The sequence below is a fragment of the Choloepus didactylus genome, chromosome 16 (assembly GCF_015220235.1).
Source record: "Choloepus didactylus isolate mChoDid1 chromosome 16, mChoDid1.pri, whole genome shotgun sequence".
Taxonomy (NCBI): Eukaryota; Metazoa; Chordata; class Mammalia; order Pilosa; family Megalonychidae; genus Choloepus; species Choloepus didactylus.
In genome coordinates this window covers 30,016,009-30,039,330 of record NC_051322.1, presented here as the reverse complement: position 1 = coordinate 30,039,330, position 23,322 = coordinate 30,016,009, and the positions used below count along the sequence as shown (strand labels likewise).

The 23,322-nt window shown below is 48.8% G+C and overlaps 1 protein-coding gene across 3 annotated transcripts in view; it reads left to right on the top strand.

Moving 5' to 3' along the window:
* MAPK4 (mitogen-activated protein kinase 4) overlaps positions 1–23,322 on the top strand; it is a 159,456-nt gene that overhangs the window by 70,253 nt on the left and 65,881 nt on the right. The window lies entirely within an intron of this gene.

The following is a 23,322-nucleotide window of genomic DNA, read 5'->3' as shown; positions in this document are numbered from 1 at the left end:
AATCCTTAGAAGGGATAGTTCATTTGTGAGGATTCTGAGAGTTAGAAGTTTTATTAAGAAAGATGGAGGAAAATGGGGAAAAGCTATAATCCTAATGTTAAAGCCCTTTCCTCTTATTAATTTTTTTATGGTGGTAAAAGTTACATATTGTCATTGGAGAAAATCTGGGGGGAACATAGAAAACTATGAGGGAAAAAAATATCTGTAATCTACTACTCACAGATAACCATCAAGATAGTAAAAGACTATCCCCTCTTCCAATTTAAAAACAAAACAGGGATCATACTGTGCTTCATTTTGTGACCGTTTATCATTTAGTACTGTATCAGGCACATTTTCCAATATCTTTAACTGTTCTTTGTGAACATCACTTTTTTCCATGAGGTGCTGAACCATAATTTAATTAGTCCTTCCTCGTTGGGCGTTGGAATGGTTGCGAGTTCCTGCTCTTGGCTGGCAGGCCTGGTGGGATGCCTCCATTAGGAACCTCAGAACAGTGGGAATGGGGTCTGTCTTGGGAAATCTGTGCTCTTTATATGCAGTTCACTCTGTTAACAATTATCTCGAACAGCAACTAACCAGAGGTCTGAACCAGTGTCAGCATCTGGTAGAACCACCTCACATCTTTTGTCTTCCTGATAGAAAGAGTTCAAATGGGTCACAGTGAGCATTGGAGAAAGATGATTCACCTTGTGAACTGTGGGCGCATTTCAAAATGTTATTTATATACATCCCTACACGCACAAGCATTTCTGACATGCATAATCTTTATCTGTACACACACATAAGAGCAAGAGGGTGCATGGCAGAAACCACCACACAGAGAATAGAAGTGTTCCTATAACAATGAGGTGTTGGGAAGGAAATTGACAATCAGATATATACTACAAAACAGGCTTTCAACCCCTTAGGGTCCACATCAACAGTGTGGCCATTCAGAGGCCATGCTGTGCCATCGTCTTGGGGTGCCACGCCAAGGAACCCTGGGTTTATACCCCATCTCAACAGGCTCTGGCTCTCAGGACATTCCTTGTCTTGCTCATGAAAAAAATCATAGGAATGATCTTGCCAGGGGTGCAGAACCATAGCAACTTTCATCCTTCCATTGGCCTTAACACACACACGTGTACCTGCCCAAGCACACACACATGCACACGTGTGGACACACTCTGATGTGTTAGTGGATGAGCAGCTTAGCTCAAGGGAAGTGAGGAGGGGACAACTTACAGCCTGATGGAGCTTCCTTCTATGTCTATATCTAAAAATTTTTAAAAAAGGCTCCTGGCCTGTAGTAATCAAAAGTTGTTTGCAAATTCACGAATCAGGGTTGTTTTTTAGTTTGCTGTTGTCAGAAGTACTTGTTTGTTGATTTCAGGAGAATAATATGAGCTGTCAGCTGAAAAAAAAATTGTTAGTTGAGTGAGAAATTGGTTTATGACACTGAAAGATCAGGCTCCATTCCTTGCTTTGTTTTGTTTTTTTTTTTTACACTAGTTCACTGGGGTCTCTGGTGGAGCCACTTTGCACATTTCTGTTGACAAAGAACCGAAAGCTTTGGTGTTCCATAAATGTTTGATTTGAAATTCATTTTTTAATAAATTCTTCTTTTTAAATTATAACAAAAAACATACAATCAAGTGTATTATTACCAAATTTCAACATAGTGGAAACTTCTCAATATGATAATCTGGTTTTGAGCCTACCTCAAAGTTTAGTCTGCTGTCTCTTTTTAACTTAAGAAGAACTTGAGAGTGTAAATATAAACTGCTAACAACAACAAAAAAGCTGTTAGACCGTTTGCCATAACTTATCTCTGTAGATCAGGATTTTCTCAATAATATGCAATTAAACAATATTTAGAAATAAACTGGATAAGTACTATAAAGAATCAGGTTCAATATTCTCACTCATTTAGTCCACTATACTAAAAATGGACTAAATTTGTATTAAATAGTATAGTACAGTGTCTGTCTTGTAGTAAGTGTTCAGTAATGGTTACCAGTATTTTGATTTATATATTCCATTTACTGTAACATTTTGTTTTCTTTTAAAAAAGTGTTCCACTGCTACATTATTTCTGAGAATCTCTCAGACCTGACATTCTGTATAAATTACATTTTTACATGTGCAATAAAATGTATTTCTGGCCCTCCAAACATAATCACATTGGCCATTAATGGTTTTAATAAAAGACAGGGGATTATAATTAAAATAAGAAAATTATAAGCATTTGAAAAGTGTAAGCAGTATCCCAATTAATGAATTTGCTAATTATATTTCCTGTTGCTTGATACTGTTTGGTTGTTAGCTGAAACACATTAATGTATATTTGGGAAGAGGAAATTTACTTGAAGGCTGCTAAGGCTAGCCAACACACCAGAGCTAACAAATTCCACCCCAGGGGGGTTTAGGGAATCGGTTTTTGGCGATTGCTCACTTGCTCGTTCTAAATTAAATTACTAAGTACTGACTCCAAATCTGACTTAGAAAAACTTTGCTGATGTATACATTTTGCCTTCCTTCCTTTTGTCTTATTTTGTAAAACAACCACCCCAATATATTTAGTGAAGAAAAATTCTAAGAAGTTGCCTCAACTCAAGTAGTCATAACTATCAGAAAGTTGTTTCCATGAGCAACTTTGCCCTACAATGTAAGCACAGCAAAGCATTTAGCAGAAGCCCTTCACAGGGATGGCGGCCCCGGACAGAAGGGGTGCCCTTCATTCGATGTCCTGTTGTTTCCAGGAGTGAGACGATGCTGGGGCATGTGAGCTGATCAGATGTGTATCTGAACAGGGTGACTTGTAGTCAGTTCAACATACAGTGTTCAGAGCCCAAATGGTCCCTCCAGAATTCACACTCTGGGGGATGTGGGGGTGTCAGTAATCAGCCTTCAAAGTGCGACTGGATCATCCTTAATATCTGCCTCCCTGTTCTTTTTCGCCAGGAGTGGGGGTTCGGCACCCACCAGGCCATCTGCACCCCCTCCTTCTTACAAGTCCTCCTGGGTCACTGGTTCTCAAAGTGTGGTCTAAGGCCCAGCACCATCAGCATCACCTGGGAACTCGTTAGACTTGCAAATCCTCAGGCTCTGCCCCTGACCTACTGAATCTGAAATTCTGGGAGTGGGGTGCAGCAGTCTGTGGTTTAACAAGCCCTCCAGGTGATTCTGATGCTCTCTTAAATTTGAGCACCACCGCCCTAAGCAATGGCTCACACCTGCAGGGTGGCTATTCATGGGCCAAAGTCTATTGCCTTCCCATTGATGTCACACCAACTGACCCAGCAGGAAGCTTGGGCTGACCCTACCCTCATTTGGCTCCGGTTCCCAGGACAGTCGTCTTCTTGCTTACAAAAAATCATACAGGTGATCTCGCCAAAAGAAAGTGCATCGTGGCTGCTTTCAACCTTTCCAGTTGACCTTAACACACACATGCTGACAGCTGTGCCTCCCCGGCACTCCATGGCAGTCTCTGATAGAGAAAAATTGCTCCTCCCGACCGTGTGCTCTATTTGGGAGAGTAGCCGAGTGCAAGCCAGCCCTCCTCTCCTTGCTGTGGCCCCCAACCCTAGCTGCACATTGGAATCACCTGGGGATTCCAGGACCCCTCTCTTTACCCCAGAAATTCTGATTTAACAGCCAGGGTACAGCCCAGGTGTCAGGAGTTTTACAATCTTCCCAAGTAGTTCTGATACGCAGCTAAGTTTGAGGATCACTGGGTTAAAGTGCCAAGGGCAGGTGTAAGAGGTGAGGATGCAGCTGGATAAGTCATGAAGGAAAAGCTCGTCACTGACAAGAGGCTGGTTCCCTGGTAGTTGTCATGAGGGAGACTCTAGCTGTTTCCTTCCCGACACCATGTCCCACTGGATGGAGACAACCTTCCATCTTTGAGCATCCTTCCCACCTTACCCTGATGACCATGAGATTGACAGTAAGTGGGTGACTCCAAGGTCTTTCTAACTGTAATCATTGCAAGCCATGGTTTAAAAGAAAGATCAGCAGGGGCTTATAATGAAAAGCTGTCTCCTGTCACATCCCTGACCCCAGACTTGCAATCATTTCCTTATTTAATTGTTTTGCTACTTATTACATCTCTAATATCCTTTACCTACCTTTTTGTTTGTTTTTTTTTTCTTTTTTCTTTGTTGTTTTTTGCTTGCTTGTTTGTTGAAGGAAATAGAACAAGACAGAGAAGCAATTTAAAATAGGAAGGACAGCTCTGCTTGCCTTCACAATAAATAATCTGATATTATGTATTTATTTTTTGGTGAATCCTTACTACTTCCCTCACTAGGAAGTAAACATCCTCATCCTCATCTTTTATTTGCCTTTGATAGTAATTATCACTCTTTAAAGAGCTTATGTTCATTATCTTTAACTTCCATTCCTGTTTCCATGAACTCTCAGCAGTAGCTTTGAACTCAATATGAGAATTGTATATTCCTTTTCCTTCCCTCCTCCTTCCCTTCTGCTTCCACAATATTTTTTTCTTCTGAATCTTTTACATCATCAAGATTGATAATATTACATTTTGTTTGTGACATTTAAATATTTTTAATTCTAAAAGTTGAAAACTAGTAAATAGCATTTATATTATGAATTCCAAAAAAATTTTTTTCCTTCTTCACTAACTCTCATTCCATCCTTTATTCTCCACTTCAATTCTGAGAAGTTTTCCCTTGGAACTGCCACTTGGGGTTCAAAGAAGAGAATGTGGTGGGTGGGGGGGAACTGCCTGCTCTTTTACACGGTGCGGGGGTGGGGGGGTGTGAGAGCAGTGCAGTTGTCCCATGTGCAAACCTCCCTGTAGTTCCACTGTTCGGCCCCTCTCACCTGCTGGCCCTTGCTGTTTTGACCTCAGTCTGGGGCCTCTCCATGTGTCAGTGGAGCTGATGAGCATCCTCCTCAGCTGCCCCCCTGTCCTACCCCCACCACGCTTTCTGGGCTGAGACTTCTTCTGATACCCCAAGCTTGAGAAAAACATTGAAATTCTGTGTCCTTTGATTGCTCCCCTCCTCTTCTCTTCATTATGACCCCATCATTTTAATGTCTTCTCGGTGGAAGAATGGGTGAACATCCTCTTGGTTCTCTGTCATGCCTTAGGACAACGTCTGGGTCACCTTCCCCTTTCTCTGCAGTGGGCCCCTGTAGGGGTTGAGTCTCCTTTGCATTGGAAAGGCCAGGAGATCTTGCTTAGATAGCTTTTCATTTGGGGGGAAAGGGAAGGGGAGGATAGAACATGGGAATTTAAAATAATGTCCACATTTGGTTGCCTTGGTAATAGCCTCCCACTGTAAATGACATTTGGGGAGGTTGGGGGAGAGAGGAGAGCTGTTGTCAGCTGGTCTGGCAGGAATTCAACGGGGGTGGGAGAAGGGAAGATGATTGCCAGATTGGGACTGGTAAGTGGCAAGGATCAGACTGCCCAAAACCTGTTCAGTCATGTGAACAAAAGATTAGAGAGCTGCGTACAGGAAGGAGAACCAACATTGCTTTCGGGGGCAAAAGTTAAATTATCCTTTACCCCACTGCTTAGAATGGCTCCTTGTTCTCGCTCTTGTTTTTCTTTCTCTTTTCAGCCCAGGAATAGCCTCTGTGATGTAATTTTTAGGGTGACAGGATCCATTCCCCCAAAATAACTAGGGTGATGCCTAGAATTTCATAACCAGAACACATGGATTTTCATTCCACAGTTGGAGATAAAGCTTAAAATACAAGATCTCTGGAAGAGGGGACCTGGTATCTTAGTCACACTTAAGTATAGCTGCTGACCTCAGCCCTTACGTAGGAGATAAAGTGGAAGATCCTGAGTGTTTGCAAAGGAGGTAGTGAGGACAGTGCAGAGAAAGAAAAGGAATGGAAAGGGACCTTGGGAACTGTGCAGGTAGAGGTTTCTTTAGTGTTTGCATAAGATTGGCTTGCTTCCCCATCTTCCCAAAGGCATTTCCTGCTCTTCCTTAAACTCCCCAATGGCAGTTGCTAGAGGATGCTGTTCCTGGTTGCCATGGAGTATAAGGATGAGGTGAGGATTCGCAGGGGAGGATCTTTGAGGGAGAGCAGGTGGGGCTGTGGGAGAGGAGAGAGATCTGGAGGCTGAGGAAACAGTGCCCACAGAGGGGGCAGGGTGAGCATGGGAGAGAGGAATGCTGGAAGGGGGTTCTAGAGGGCAGAGGAAGATAGCAGAAGGTGGAAGGCACAGGAGCTTTCTGCTCAACATTTAAAGCTATGAGACTGAAGACAAGAGATGAATGTCACTGTGCCATCCAAAATGGCCCTAGGAGTGGGCAGAGCACCAAGAGCTGTCAGAGTTGGTGGAGAAGTTTTCTCTGTGTAAGGGCTGGGGGAGAGACGGGCATGTGAGAATCCACACAGTGTCTTGTTGCTGGTTGTGATTATTAAACGCTGTATACAGCCAGTTGACACTAGCAGCAGGAACTGCAATTATCCTTTTGGTTTTTACTACAGTGAGTCCATTAATCTGACTGCCGTCCTTGCCTTGCAGCAAAGGAAATGGAAGCAGAAGAAGCACAGCCCCTTGTCAGGGGCACACAGCAGGCTGAGGGCAATTCAGTTGTATCACTTAGCCCATTGGTCCCGTAGTCTAATTACTAGGATAGTTGTCAGCACGTGTCCTGGGACCTTTAATTCACTGATAGCGCCGCCTAAAGAGCATGGGATCTCGGATGACTGGGCTCTGCTGCTTTCCAGCTGGGTGAGCTTGGGAAAGTTTCTTTGTGCCTCCGTTTCCCTAATTGTAAGATGGAGGCAATAATTGCAGGTTCCTAGGCAAATGACTATGACGTTGGGATAAAGTCCATTGTTACTGTCATTAGACAGCGTGGGAATATGAATAGTATCTGTGTGTCTTTCACTTCAGCAATCTTTTGTGTGATGTTCTTACTCTCCAGACTACCTCATGGCTACTGTTTTTAACGCTCACAACAGCCCTGTGGGAGTAATGTGGAAGACATCAATGTTCTGGTTTAGGGACAAGGAAAATGAGGCTCAAGGTCACATACTCTGTAAGTGGCAGAGGTCAGATTTCAGCCCCGAGTTCTCGTTATAGGCCAGAGGTTCTCCTGCACCTTAGAATCGTCTCCCTGAGATTCTGACTCAGGTGATTTGGGATGGGGTCTGCACACGAGTCCTTTAAAAAGCTTTCCTAGGTGATTCTACTTTGTTTTAAGAACCGCTGCGCTAGATGATTTGCTTTCAACCTATCTTTCTTTCTCTCTTTTTTCTTTCTTTCTTCCTCTCCATCTTTCTGCCTTTCTTTCTCCACCTCAGAGACACCTTTTCTCAAGGAAAACCTTTCCTAGCTCCTGTGAATAAAGCAGCTGAAGCCGAGCTGCTGTTTGAGGCAGGATACGTGTGGGGAGCCAGAGCCTCTGCCACAGGCCCTCAGGGGAGACGGTGCCTCTCGCCATCATTTTCCAACAAATCTTAACAAGGAGAGCCTGCCGAGGGCCATTTGCCTGGGGCCGTGTTCTGGTAGTTGGTGTGGCTTCTGCTCCAAGCTTGTGTCCTCTGTAACCTGGGAGCTGGCTGGTCAGAGGGAGGCCCCACTGGGAGCAGGAAATGGAATCACTTCCCTGAGTCTGGGGCCCCTGAGCACAGACGGGTGGGGTCGTGGACTGCGGCTCTGTGTGAGGGCTGTCCCGGAACCTGCCCCGGGCCTTTCCCCCGACTGGGTCCTGGGGCTGCTCTCTACTTCCAGGCAGATGTGCCTTCCCTCAGGGGAATGAAATAGGCCCTTCTGGTCTGGCCATACCTCCCCACCCCCATTTTTCCACCATGCCAACCCACTGGCCTTCTGTCTGTTCCTCTAACGCCAGGCTTCTCAAGACTCTCGTGGTACCGACCCCTGGCCCAAAGCTCTCTCCACCTCCAGACCCCCACCGCAGGATGTCCCTATTCAGTTTTCAGGTCTCAACTTGAATGTCACGCCTTCGCGGAGTCTGAACTTTTCCCAACATAATTGTCTCCTTGTTACCCCAGCCCATAGTTCCTGTACTTTTCCTTCTTACATTTAGCACAATTGTAATCACACACAGTTGTTATTCGTGCCACTATTTGTGCCATATCTGTGCTCCCCTCCCCCGTTAAGTTCCTGTTTTATTCACCCTGGATCCATCCTCACTCCCTGGTACACGTGATGCTCAGTAAACATTACATAAAAGTATTAAATATAAAAAATATTACATTAAAGGATTTTGAGCAGTGCAAGATTGCTTTGTAATGTGTTTATGTTATTTTTATTGCTAATGATGATGCTACCAAATTATAAAAGAAATGTCTGACACCTGAGGCTTCCACAAGAATCAGACAAAGCGGTTCATAAGGAGAAGTTTCAATGACATGACATCTTGGGGTGTGGTTGTTCCTGTAGAAGGGGAGTAGAAAAGTGAGTCTGAGGATGTAGCCTGTATTCAGTCTTGGTAAACAACCCGAATTTAGCATCCTGAGTTTGTCAGCGTTATGATCTGAAAGCTCGGAGAGTGAGAAGAAGAAATGAACACCCCAGGGGCCACATGCACTTGCTCTCTAGGTTTATTTTTGCTTAAGCCAGTCTGTTCCTGCCGAGTGGTTTTGAGGCCCTGCCCTCAGCATGATGTCCGAGAGAACATGCTGTTCGGGATTCTGCCTGTGAAATCCCTTCTCGGATCCTGGCTCCTTCTTCTGCTGGCCCCCTCCCACACTCCTACAGAATCTACTCGGATCTGTTTGGGCACCTCCATTTCCTGTTCCCTCCTTATTCTTCTAAGAGCCTCTCAGCTCCCCCTTGAGCCCTCTGTCACCCACACCCTTTGCACATCTCTTGGGTGCTCCACTGTAGTCTGTGAGCCTGGCCTGGCTTTCTATGCTCAACCTCTTCGATGTACTACCCCCTTGTGTTGTTCCACTGAACCAAACTTGTCCGCCCCTGGACGTCTTGCTCTTTTCCTAGAGAGCCGGCCATGGTTCCACCAGCAAGTCATACCATCCACGAGAATGCAGCTCGTCTGACCTTTATGAATCACTTCTCCAAACACTTCTTTGAAACATTTTCCACTCTCAAGGCCCTAACCCCATTCCCACCCCCATCTCTCCATTTGTCTAGCAACATTTTTCGAGCACCTGCTGTATGCCAGGAACTGTGCAAGGCTGGGGATACAAAGGTGAACCAGCTACAGCTCAGGACTCCCATCTAGGGGAAGAGATCCAGGCCCAGAGTAGCTGCTTGGAGGAGCAGTTAAAGCTGACAATGTCGGGGTGGCATGCAGGCGCCTGCACTGGCAGAGTTGCTCCCGGCACACAAGGAGGGGAGTATCACCAGCAGATGGACCTGTGCATGCAGGGAATGTGGTGGCTCAGAGGGGTTGCCCCAGCCTGTGTGGCTGCAGAATGGGGTGCAAGTGAATGTGGGGGCTGAGTGAAGAGTTTGGGCTTTAACCTCTGGGCAATGGAAAGCTATTAAAAAAATATTTTTTTTTTAAAGGAAAATTAAATGACTTGATGTGTTTCAGAGATAACTAGAGGTGGAAATGAGAATGGATTGAGGAGATGCAGGAAGGTGGCAAAGAGAACATGTGAGGGCTGTTGGGATATCATTCATTCATTCATTCTACACATATTCATTGAGGGCTGTCACAGATCCTGCAATGCCCTCGGCTGCAGGGAAGCAAAAGGGCATGGTTCTTCTCCCCCGTTGCTGCAATGAGGATGGAATTAGAGATGCCGAGATGCAGAATCTGGACATTGAGAGCTACCCAGGGCTTAAACTAGGCAGTTATGGATGAGGAAAAGGGAAAGGGGGACAGATTCGGGTATTTCTGAGCTAGAGATTTACCTCCCCTGCCTTATCACCACCTTAGCCCACTTCACTCTGGTAGGGTCCACACCCCTAGGAGAGGCCTCCTGGGGCGGCCTTGGAAGGGGCTGGAAAGCAAAAGCAAGTCCAGGCTGATGGAGCATCCTCAGAACAGGCACAAGACATGAAAGATCACCAAGATGTGTCAGGCCTGGCTCCCAGTTGCCTTTTCCCACAACTTCAACAAATTTGAGGGAACTTTGGTCCCTGGAGCCTGGTGAGCATGGAGTGAAGCTGGCACTCTGCCCCTCCCTGCAGCTCTGACAGAGTCAGAGCAAGTGAGCCTCAGGGTCAGAACAAGTCAGTGTTCTGTTTTAAAGAAATGCCTGTCTTACAAAATGAATCAGATGGGCACAAGCCTCGAGTCCCTGCACCCTGCCCCAGTCTCCGTTGATCAGACGTCTTCCAGGAACCCTTGGGTAGATCCTGTGTGAGACCCACATCGTGTTTCTCTTCAGGCTTTCGGGGCCAGCCCTCTTGAGTTGTCGCAGGACTCCAGGTCTGCCCACACTTGGGATCCTAATTTGCAATTTAGGTGGTTAAAACAGAACTAAAAATATTTGCATTGGTACTTGAAAAAAATTGTCCTTGGCAGTAGGAAGCCTTGCTCTAAAGGCAACCTTCTTTCCTCCCAGGAGGTTGGCCCTGAAAGGAGAGGGCTCTGTCTCCTCCCCCTCACCCCCACTGGGGAGCCGTCTGAGCCTTTCCAGCTGTGGCTCCCACCCCTGTCATCTCCCTCCTCCTGGCAACTCCATCTGCCTCCGTCGGCCTGGTCCGGCCACCCCTCCTCACCCTCCAGCCTTTCCCTCTTCCCTCGGGTTTGTGAAGGAAGCTCTGCCCATGCAGCACAGGCCATTGCTGCCTAAACCCTAACAGCGCCCAGCGCCCTGGCCCCTGGGACCCTGGAAGGAGGGCAGGGGCCACCACATGGGCCTTCCCCCAGCCCCTTGGGGGCCGGGGATGTCTGTGAGCTGGGCGTGCTGAGACCTCCCTGGGCAGCCCCTGCCCAGCCCCTGGGACTTCCCTCTTGTTCCCAGACCATCAGAACTCAGATAATTACAAGAAGGCAACCTGGTTTGTGCTGGCTTTTCAGAACACATGAAGTCCTCAGGTTCAGTTTATCTGGCATGTGTAGGGAATGGAGAGGCAAAGGAATTCCTTACTGCCTCACTGCCCAGCCCCAAGCCGGCCAAGCGGCCATACTGCACATTGGCTGGGGTGCTGGCTCACTGCCCTGTGCAGGCAAAATCGAGTTCCTGCCCCAGATGCCCTGGACCTGGGAGAACTGTGCTGTTCTTAGCTGCCCCAGGATTCCATTTGTCAAGCTAACGCACTGTATTGTTCCAGTCGTGCTGCTGCCGTGGTTGTGGTTCCAGCATTTTCTGCACCGGGGGCTTGATTGGTGTGTGCATCTAAGACCCCTAGGCAGTGAGAATGGTCTGTGTGTGCCGAGAAAAGATGTTGGCCGAGCAGCTCAGAAAGGAGGCAGGCAGCACCTCTGGGAATGGCTGGGTGTCCCATGGTCCTCTCCCCTGTCCTTTCAGCCCCCTTACCCCCTCCTCTTTCCCTCTCACCTTTAGTCTCTCCTCATTCCTCCATCCTGATCTCCTTCTCTCTCCTGTTTCCATTCTTCAACCCTGCCCCCTGTCCCGCCTCCACCTCAGTCCTCACCTTGGCTCGTCCCATCAGGCCTTGGAGCACTTGCTTTCCCACCAGTGTATATGGACATGAGCCTGTCCACCTCCTTGTGCTGCATCCGCTGTCCTGGTTACACCCAAGCAGACTCAGGCATCTTTTGCTGCTGGCATTATGGGGGTCCAGCTCTCCACAGCCCAAAATGAAAATGAGCTTTGCTCACTCACAGATGCTGGTGTGGTCCCGACAGAGGCCAGGCGCCTCCCCGCTGAGGACAGCAGCCGGCTCCCGGTCCCTTCCTTCTCCTGCCCCACTGGGATGGGCCTGGCTTCTAGCACCCTCTCAGTTAAGGAAGATGATGCCCATTTGGAAGCCTGGCAGCTGCTGTCACAGAGCCCATATGTGGCTTTTTATTTCCTGACACAGAATAAACACTTAATGATTTGAGGAGGAGGAGCTGCTCCTTTGCAGTGAAGCCATCGCTGCCGTGCATAGCTCTGTGCCAGCCGGGTCAGGGTGTCCCTCCACGGGGATCCACGAGATCATCTGGAGATCCCAGAGAGGCCTGGATGGGTCGGCTCCCAGGGAAGCCTGGCGACTCTACAGAGTCTGGTCTCTGCCCCTCTGCGTGACCTTGAAAGAATCACTTCCCTTTTCTGGGCCTCAGTTTCCTCATCTGTCAACAGAGAGAGCTTTGGTTCATACTGTAATTAGCATAAATTTACCTGTACTACTGTGATCCTAGGAGAGCAGGATGGTCACCTTTCTCTAAATGAAATCAAAACCCAGAGTGCACGTGCCAGCTGGAGGGAAACCTAGTATCGCTGTTCAGACTCCTGCGCTTTGTCTCAGTTGTCTAAGAAGCAGGGGTGGGGGGTTCATCCGCCCGGCACCCACCTCCCTGGCTCCTCTCTCCCTACTGCTTCCCTGGCTTTCTTTCCCAGCTGTCCTTGACACCCTTGCCGGGCAGTGGAGCCCCTGCACCTGCCTTATCTTCCCCCTCCTGCAAACTAACAATCTGAAGGCCGATCATTTCCCTCCTGCCACCTTCCCTGTACCCCTGTGGAGTTTGACGGCCACATCTAGCGTCCTGGGCCCTGGTCATGAGGACTTCCAAGGCTTATTAGTGTGTGGATGGAATTCATGATAACTTGGCAGGGGATTTGTTGTTCCTAAGAGCCCAGTGCGATTCCCTGGTTTCTCTCCTGCTAGAGGAAGGAGCAAAAGGAGAGAGCGAGGTCGCAGCAACCCATGTTTCCTCTCCAGTGGGCTGGGCTCCTACGATAGAATCACTCAGGGTCTAATAGCCTCCCTGGAGGAGAGCAGAAGGGAGGGTGTCGCACACGTGGTGGCAGAATTCATCCGGAGGAATAGAGCTGGAGATCACCAGCATGGCCTTGGCTAGCTGGGTGGTGAGTCGTCGTATTCCTAGCACCCCGTCCCTGGCTGCTGGTCTCGGTGTGTGCCCTGGGTCACGGGAGAGGACAAGGCATATCAGCCTAAGATCCCCACCCACGAGCCTGTCCCCCCCACCAAAGTCTCCAAATTCGTATTGAAGGTGTGTGAAGAGATGTGCCCAAGGGAGAAGAGGGGTGATGTTTCCAACCCCCTAGAGCCCAGTTAATGAGCTCCGTCACCATGGAGCTTGTTAACATTAATATTATTGGGTCGTAGTCAGCAAGACTATTCCCAGCTTATGTGTTTTACTTTTGAAAGTATATCCATATCGTGGGCCTCTGTTCTTATCCCCATAAGTAGGTGGGGCCGTGTGGTCATTCCCACCTCACAGAGATGTGGCTCCTTGTGGAGACGGCACAGATAGGGGCAGGACTGGAACCCAGGCTTCCTGGCTCCCAGCTCGCGGCTTTCCTCCTTGGCTGTGACAACTCCACGAGGTCCAGGGATTGTTGATGTCACCTGAACTACTGAAATACGCATTCTGTCGTTTGTAAACAGAGATGCAATTGCAAGAAGAGAGCATTTTTCCTGCTCCACGAGTAATTTCTTTTTACCTCTGAGCACAACCCCTGTAAATGATTAGCCTCCCCGAGAATAGCAGGAGGTAGGCGGAAGCATGCATTAGCTGGGTAGTGGGCCGGGTGCCTGGTGAGAAGCAGGGCTCGGTGAAAGGAAGAACTCTATGGAATTTAAAGGGATTGAGTCCAGGATTCGAACCAGACAAGACTTGTGCAAGTCGTGCAGCTGGCTGACATTTCTCATGGGGAGAAGAGAAGTGATTATTACCAACGTGAGTTTGAAAATGATGGCCTGGAGTGTGGGGCATCTGTTCATTTGTTCTGCCCAAATATTTATTATTAATTATTGCTGAGTAGGTTAGGAATTAGGCACTGGGAACAGAGTGATGTGCACGAGGGAAGGAGTTCCTGTCTTCATGGAGCATCCAGTCCAACACTGGGACAAGCAATTAAAGCTGAAACAGAAAGGAGAGAGCGCATGGGATGGGGAGGAGTGGGGCAAGCTGGAACAGATCAGCTAGTCCGGGAAGCAAAGGAGGCATCAGGGAAGGCTTCCTGAAGAAAGGGACACTTAAACATAGACCTAAAGGATGGGTAAGGGTTAGCCAGGTGAGGAGGAGGGGAGGTTTTCCTGACAAAAGGAAGAGCTAATGTGAGGGCCCAGAGGCAGGAAAGACCTGACATTTTCAGTGGACTGAAGGAGGTCTTGCCTGGCTGGTGAGCACGAGATGAGGCTGGAGATGTTGAGAAAGGACATCAGTTTCCAAGATGACTTAAGGGAGCAAAGTAAACCCTTCTTCTCCAAGGAACTGGGAAGACTAGAAAAATGAAAGCAAGCACTCAGGTACCAGAGGGATAAGGGGGGCTCCATAGCAGGAAGGATATGCCACAGCAGGGTACAGCGGAGAGCATGCTAGAGTTCGAATGAAGCCTGGAGGTGGACCCAAGCACTATCACTTTCTAGGTTATGACCTCGAGGAGGTCACTTGGGTTTTCTGCACTTCAGGAGAAGGAAGAGAAGAAAAGCAGGTACCCACAGAGACCCTACTGTGTCCCAGACACGGTGCTCTGTTCATTCATTGCACGGGGATGGTCACACCTGACTCACAGCAGCATTAGAAACTTCGACTCAGCTGTCGTTGAATGAATGTGGTGGTGCCTGGCTCGTGCGAGGTCCTTGGTGGATTCCGGCTGAGTTGGACCATGTGCCTGGGGAACGAGGCAGGGGATTGGTTTGAGGACCAAGGGAAGAGCCCAGCTGTAGCAGTGGGAACATGAGGTAAGGGAGGCAAACCCACAGAAGCAAATAGGCAGGCAATTGGTAGGTGCTCTCTGGAGTTTTATTTGAGACGGGCTCTGATTTCCGGGCTTATCAGGAAAGAGAGGGTGATGATTTATTAGCAGTGTCTCCCATGGGTGCCAAATGTGACAGTAGTAGTACATATGATACATATTTGCTGTTTCTGGTCACAAAGCAAGATGACTTAATGCTGAATTCTTTAGTTACAAACCTGGAATCTTAAAGCTTTCCTGCTATGGGCTGACTCTGCAGGTGGGAGTAAGTGGTCCCACTTAAGGGCCTGAAGTTTGGCAGGAAACGTCAGGTCTGAACAGTGAGTTCCTCAAGAGGTAGGGACTTTTTGCCTTCCTTCCCACGATGGGTTATTAAATTTGGCCTCACAGACAGTAATCTCCAAATTCAGGGACGACACATGGGTGGGCACCCACTCAGTCCGTGCTAAAGCAAGTGCAGAATTAAAGATGCAGGCTCTGGCTCTGAGCAGCTTTGGACCTGGCTCTGATCTTTGCCTTCTGCAAAAAACAGCCCAACACAGCAAGCCCCCACACAGGGCCTCACCTTATTTAACCACAGATAACATAATTTTACTGAGTTAGGTTTTGAAAGAGGCCAAACGCTTTTGCTATCCTTGGCTTCCTTCCTTAAACCAAGAGAACGAGGAGTTTCCCCTTGTATCTGAAAAGGTCAGATGTTGCAGAAGTTGTTTAAAATCGGAAGGATCTGAACATCGGCGTGCACACCTGCCCTCATGGACGCTTGAACCAGGAGCCGGACACGCAGCCTGGAGCCTCCAAAGCTGCCTCTGGGAAGTCCCTGCGGTTTCCGTGGTGACTAGAATGGAAACTTCGGATGCAGGGACCCACGCTGCTCCCCCTTCCCCAGCTTTGCCTGATGTGGGGATGCAGCACTGAGGCAGCCTGGAATTTCTCTCCACGCTATTTTTGTATCGTTGGGAGGCCTGTAAAGTCTTTGTTCTTCCTGACTGGTTACGTAATTTTCAGAAGAAAAAGCAGAACAAAGTCTGGCAGCTCCTGGAGTTGGCTCTTGGGGAAGGAGGTGACCCCAGGGTCTGATGGGCCCTGTCCTAACTTTTTTCTTCCAATCCTCAGAAGCCTCTCCTGTAACCCCGATTCAGAGAGGGAAAGGCAACAGGGATTAGGGAGTCCCGTCCTGTTTCTTACTGGGTGGCACCCCCAGGCACGGTCTCCAGGAAACCCCGGGCTCACAAGGGAAGCAAGCTAGGATAGGAGGGGTCACTGCCTCGCCGGGGTGGGTGGCTTTAGCCAAAGCGGGGTGTCCCGACGTGTATGGCCATTGCAGGCCCGCACACCTGAGGAGGCTGATGCTCGCCTGTGACCTGGCCCGGGGCTCGGTGCTGGCCAGTGGCTCTCCTGCTGGCAGCGTGTTTATTTCAGTCGAAGCAGTGCTTTCCTCTTGGGTCAGTTGGTGTGCTGGTGGCTGCGGGGGTGCCAGGTTAGCCCAGGACCTCATCTGGGAATGGAACCAGGAGTGAGAGAAGCGCAGGGATGGGAAATGCCACCGGAGGTTGGCGTGACGGGTGGCGACATTGGGAGCAGCCACCTGGCACCTTTGTTTCCACAAAGGAAAGGGGCTGCCTGGGCCCAGGCAGGTCACTTTATGAGGACTGCACCAGCCTGCCCGCCTCCCGGGTGGAGTGAGTGGTCCTTAATTTCAAAAGCTGGGAGGTCTAGAAGAGAAGTTTCTCATAATTCCTGGGAGCACCACTGCTGTCTCCAAGACTGAGACCCAGTTGGGTCCCCGAATTAAAAGTCAGAGTTGACAGAATCGTTCCTGCCCTGGGATCAGCAACTCTTCATTTGGAGAGGAAACACCTTCCTGACATCATGCTCTTTTGGGGTCTGTATGACATACCTATGCAACCCAGTCCTTCACTCCCCATCCACCCTGGAGAAATTCCAAAAGATTTCTGTTCTGGGCCTCAGGGACACATTTTTCATTTGTCTTTCCATTTGGTTGTACTTTGTCAAAAGTAAAATGTTTCTGCAGACATGTTGCCATTCTTTTGTCAACAGATATGTATTGTGTCCCTACGGTATGCCAGATGCTGGGCTCGATCCTAGGGCTCCATCCATGAAAAGGGGGAGGTAAGGGTCCTGCCCTCACCAACGTTCTGTCTGGCTCTGGAATCTGATGAGGTCCCAGCCAAGTAAGCCCAGGTCCCAGGTGGAGTTTTCAAGGTCTCCAGTCAAGTTTGCCTCTTTTCTGTCTTGGAAAGTTCAGGAACTGCTGGTCCCCAAGTCCCTTCTCTCCAGTGGTTCAGTATTGCTGTATAACAAATTAACCCCAAATTTCAAACGGGCATTTATTGTCTCACAGCTTCTGTGGATCTGGATTTAGCTGCGAGCCGCTGACTCAAGATCTCTTGTGAAGCTGCAGTCACCTCAGGGTTCGGTTTGGGGGAGATCCGCTTCCAAGCTCACATGGGCCTCCCCACGGAGCTTCTTCATGACGTGCCTGCTGGCTTCCGTGAGAGAGAGTGATCACCTGAGATGCCAGCTGCAGTCTCTTTATAATTGAATCTCAGAAGTGACCTCCCATTACTTTTGCCAGATTCTGGTGATTAAAAGCAAGTCAGTAAGTCCTGCAGACACCCCGGAGGACGGGATTACCAGGGGCGTGAGCAGCAGGAGGCAGGAGCATCACAGTCCTCTTAGAAGCTCCCACATCCTCAAAGAGCCTTCTCTGTCGGGTCTGACTAGTCCTGATTCCTACCACACGACAAGCAGTTTAGCCCCTAAATGTTCTTACATTGGTTTTGTAATTGTTGTTGTGGTTCCTCTCTCCAAATATGAATATTAGCTCCCTGAGGTCAAGAGCTGTGTATTTTATATCTGTTTATTTCCAGCTTAGACCAACCAGGTACCTAGCTAGTTGCTGTCAGTTAGTTAGGTCAATTTAGCTGCAGGTTAGAAAAGAAAGAAAGAAAGAAACCTAAACTAAAAATGTCTTTAAAAACAATGAGTCTTGATTATCTCGCTTGGCAAAAAAAAAACTGGAGAGAGGCAGTTCCAGGCTTGGCTCGGCAGTGCTCGCTGCATGGGTCCTCTCTGCCAACTCCAGAGTGCTGGCCTCTGGCCCCTGGCTTGTCTCCACATGGTCTCAAGATGGCTGCTGCAGCACCAACACCACCACTTCCTCCCACAACATCATCCAGCGACAGGAAGCAGGATTTCTTCTTGCTTGGGGAGGAACATTTGTCCCAGAGGCCCCCCAGAGGACTTATTTACAGAACTGGCTCATATAAGGACCCCTAAATTAATCATTGCCAAGGGAGAATGGGCTTATACCTGCATGGTTCTCAACAGGGATGGGTGTGGGAGAGCCATACCCCTCTGAGATTGTGGAAATGCGTGAGGCTGTCTTGGGACCAAGGAGTGCTGTTGGCATTTAGTGGGTGAGTGCCAGGGTTGCTAAACTTTCAGCAATCCTGCACAGGATAGTCCCACAAAACAAATCATTGTTCTGCTCAAATGTCAATACCGCCCCCATTGAAAACTGATTATTTAGACCAGTGGTTCTCAATCAAGGATGATTTTGTGCCCATCTATCCCTGCATTGGGATTGTTGACAACATTTGGGGACGTTTTTGACTGTCAAAGCTTGGGGGGCTGTTGGCATTTAGTGGGTACAGGTCAGGGATGCTCCTGTACATCTGACAATGCACAGCTTAATCCCACACAGAGAATTATCTGGTCCAACTGTCAATAGTGCTGGGGTAGAGAAACCCTGGTTTAACCAGTCATAAAACATCCATGGAGTTTGACTCAGCTGTGTGATGGCTGAGCCAGATCTGGGTTCTGTTGTGAGGGAAGAGAGGGGAATGGGTTCTGGGCAAGCGACCAGCGTTCCAGCCTCAATAGGCTAGTCAGGACCCCTGCGCGTCAGCCAGCTGGGCGGACGCTCAGCCCTCCTCTGGGGTGGCCTGACCCTGATACGATGGGCTCCAGCATAGCCAGGCGGACCGTTTGAGACCAGAAGGGCTGGTTGGAAGATGGGGCTTATGGTTGCTTGATTTTGAGACTTTTTTTTTCTCTGCTGTTAATCTCTTCTCCAATTTCTAGGTCTCCGTTTCTTGTGCTGTAAAACGGACTTACTAACAGTGATCCCCACATGGGGGTTGTACACAGGCTGAAGAGGTGGCTGCCTCTTGCTTTAATTAGAGATGGGCCAGGTGGTGAGTCTACCCCACCTTTCCCTTTGCTAGGCCTGAGGGTTCATGGTGAGAATCACTCATGTGGGCTAAAATCAAGTGTCGCGATGATGAGGAACTTGGGCTTTGGAGTCAGACAGACCTGAATTCAGATCTCAGATTCTTGCCTGCCAGTGGTATACCTTGGGGCAAGTCCCTTCTTCCTGTGAGCTCCATGAGATGACATCAACCTCGTGGAGTGGTTGTGAGACCCAACTGGAATAATCAGGCAAAGCCCTTGGCACATGGTGAGCTCTCAGTACATGCACTTACACCGCTTTCATCATCTTTGTTGTCTCTCCAGAAGAATCTGTTAAAGTGCGGGTGGGATTTGGGAGTGGGGGCTCACTTGTGTACTGTATAATCACAGAGCTGGAAGGGATCTTTAGATCAGATTAGCTAGTTGTTGGGAAGCAGAGAACTGGGCCCTGAGGGTGTGAAACCTACAGATGAGCTTTCTAGCCTGTGCTGGAGCCCCAGTGAGGGGCCACAGGAGGACTGAGTCCAGAAAGGAGCAGACATACAGGAAGAGTTGGAAAGGGGCCTTCAGTGCCTCCTTGTGAGCAGGCTGTGGGATGTACACTGCACGGTCCAGAGCAGGGGTCAGCAACGTACAGCTGTCCACCGCCTATTTTTGTAAATGAAGTTCTATCGAAACACATCCGCGCCCACATTTACATATTGTCTATGGCTGATTTTGCGCTACAGTGACAGAGTTGAGTGGTTGTGACAGAGACTGCAAAGCCTAAATTATTTACCCTTGGGCCCTTTGGAGTAAAAGTTTGCTTACCCCTAGCCCAGAGGATTCCATTCACATAGCCTACTGCAGTTAGGGTCATGAGCTTAGACATCAGACAGACCTGACCGTGATGTGAATGACACCTCCTAGAACTGTGCAGCGCGCAGCCTGATCAGCTGTAAACAGCTCCGCCTAGAAGGATTTCCTTCCATCCTTAGGTGTTCAGGAGAGGGAAGAAAGCAGTGCCTGTGAAATGTCAGCACCTCGCTGGGGGCCACAGCTCCTGCCGAAAGTCAGTAGCATGAGGCTTGGGAAGATCTGAGGAGGCAGGGGCAGTGAGGCTAAATTTAGACTTTCCAAAGCAGATTTGTAAAACACAGCCCCAGGAATCCCAAAAAGGGACAGTTGGCACACACCATCTCGGCCCTGTGTTGCCTCCACATATAAAAAGGCTGGATAAGCGAGGGAATACTTAATTGGCCTCAAATAAGATGTTGTTGTGAAATCAGATGCAGGGATCAATCGCCATTGTTAGGAGTCCCGGGGGATAGAGATTTCCCTTCCTGTTGTTTATTACAAGGCTAACCAAGGAATCGTGGGAGCCTGGGCTGCCCTTGCAAGATCTACATGCATTCTTCTTGCTGGGTGTCATTTGAGCACAGCTGAACCAGTGACCTTTCCTTCTCGCACAGTGAATGTTAACTCCCTGGGCTGGAAGTCACAGCTGTGATTCGGACCAGCTCTGCACCTGCAGGATGGCTGTGCTTTGCCCCAAGAGGCTGCATCACACCCAGAGCAACTGTGGCCCTCCTCTGCCCAGATGCGCACATCCAGAAGCCAGGCCTGCCCCTCCCCAGGCCCAATGGGAGAGACCCAGGGCCCAGGGCCCTCAGCGTATCACACAAGAAATGAACCATTCATCTGAGATTTCTTAGACACTCAGTGTTTCTTCATCACTCCAGCTGTGGAGAAAGGCAAAGGGTTTACAATAGAAATTATAGAGGAACTAGGGAAAGAAATGCAGAAAACGAGGTTTGAGAAGAGAGGTGTAACATTGAATTCCAATGGAAACAGAAACGGTCCTACGAGGGTTGTCTGGTTCAAGTGTTGAAATTCTAAGACAGGCAGCATCTGAGCCGAAGATAATTCTAAGATGGTTGAAACTCGAAAATACCAGTTTGTCTGAGTTGTGAGAAGAGGCATCCTGGACAAGCTGCTTTAGAACCACAAGGACAGTCAGGGGAGGCTGGCCCGGTCAGGAAACGTGGGCTTCACAGCTACTCAGGTCCTTCTGGTGCCCAGTTATTTTCTAAGTGCTTTCTTGGTGCCCTGGAGTTGAGAAGCTTGAAGTCTGCAGGGGAGATGCACTCATGTAAGAAGTTAAGCATCCCAGGTTATATAGCAGATGGTAAATGTCCAGTAAAGTCTACGTGCAAATGCCACAGGGGTTTAGAAAAGGAGCTGGGGTGGTGGAGATGCTTCAAAGAGGAATTCATCTGGATTCTGAATGGAGGGCAGGGGTCCCTGCGAGAAGGGAGGAAGCAGGAGAGCATTTCAGGCACTGGGAGGTGCAAGCAGGCAGCCGGGCAGGACTATACTGAGAGGCCCCGGAGGAAGGTGGAGTGGCTGGAGCCGAGCCTTCCCAAGGTGACACGGCACCTGCCCATCAGAGCTGACGGTGTGTTGCAGAGACCGCTGATGCACACATAGGGGAGAGGGTCTCTCCGTCGTGTGCAAGGAAAAGGAAAGAGTTTTTAAATAAATAAACCTCTTCTTAATTATTCACAGCTTATCTTGAGCAAGTCCAGCTCTCAGCTTAGGTGCCCATTCCCAGCTCTGTTTACAACCCAGCAGGAGCTGGGAAAGGAAGAAGGGTCAAGCATCCCTTCTCATGAAATAAGTAACTGCCTCCCCTGACCTTGGCTGCAGGAGCTAGAGGAGGGATGGCCGGGGAACAGGGCGACTCCTCTGGTCCCCTGAGTAAGATGTGCCGGTGGCCCTCGGCCACAGCCTTGCAACCCTGGCTCAGTGCCTGCTCCCAGCATTCTCTCTAACTGGCTGGTGTCCTCAGAGTGGGTGGTGGGCATTTATTCATCCATCAAGGGTTTCTTGACACCTTCTGTGCTGAAAACGCTGAGCTGGTGCTCTAGGAGCCTCAGAAGCCTCATCTGCTAAGTCAGAGGTGGCCCAGCATCAGTGTTTCTCCGTGGAGATGTTGTCGGTACTGGGGAGGGAATCAATTCTCCGCTAATGGGAACGCTCAGCAGGACTTCAGCAAACCTGCCCCTGCCGGTTAAAGCCCAGTGGTGACTCCCAGTCAAATGAGCCAAGGAAGCCACTGCAGTCCTCAGTTACAAACCACTGGCTTCACCTCTGAGATTGCTTCCCATTCTGAAATTCTGTATGGCTATGATTATTTTGCTGCTGCTAAAAATCATGCCAAGTAGAACTGCTGAAGAATCGATGTAGTAGGTATGTCTCATTGAAATGTAAGGGTATTTTTAGCAACAGCCACAACAGGTAACACCTGTTGAGCAATTACTGTTTTACAGACCCTTGGCAAATTTCTTTCCATTAGAAGTCTTTAGAGAGGATCTGATTATTTGCTAGTTCAGATCATCCATGCCCTCTCATTTGCCCCCTTAATTTCAGAGCACGGAGTTGACTGTTGTTTCGCTTCATTTATCGTTTGAAGAGTTGTCTAGAGTTCAGATATTAAAGTGTCCCTATAGGCGGCTCTGCAGTGTGATGAGAATCAAGAAGGAGCCAGGCCAGATTCCCTCCTTTGATTGAATGCTGCGTTCTTTCTTTTTGTGTCTGTGCGCTATGTGAACCTAGAAAACCTGCGACTCTCTTAGAAGCTGTGATATTGCCTTTACTTCAGAAGTTCTTCAAATTAATTCTGAATTTACGTTGCCAGCGTTGCAGGGTTTTCCCCTCACTTGAGTCCTATACCTATAATTGGAGTTGGCATCCACCAGGTGGACAGTCAGACTTTGATCTGACCCACTGCTTTGCAGAGCTGTGCCCCGTTCACCAAAAGGAGGACAGCTCGCCAACCAGCCCTTGGTGGTGCTGGGAAGTCTGTGCCCTGGTTGGCTGGGCAGAGCCCCTTTTTTATGGGTGGCAGTATAATTTCTTGTAATTTGGTATGTGTGCTTATGCCACCTACGTGGAAAGCAAGAGATACAGATATAATTAAATCTCAGTCCATGGCAAATTCTCTCTTAAAATTTTCAAAACATTTGCAAAAGAAAGAAGAAAAGGGGCCCAAGTGGAAACATCAGACTATTGATCCTTTATTTTCTGCCTGCATCTAGTTATTTTTAACTCCAACCCTTCCTAGCAAGTACTGATGTGTGTTTGGAGAGCATAATGAATGAGTTTCACACAGGTCAGAGCTGATACCTCCCAACCTGTAGTTGGTGTGTTAACCTTGGGGGAGTGGGCATGTACACAATAGGCACATCGGTTGATGGTTTTATCAAATCAATCCATCTTCTCTCCCTTCCAGGGGAGTGCTGCACACCGCAGGGGTGGCCAGGCAGTGCAAAGCCCGGCCTCCCCTGAGCAAGCAGGGTTTCAGCTGGC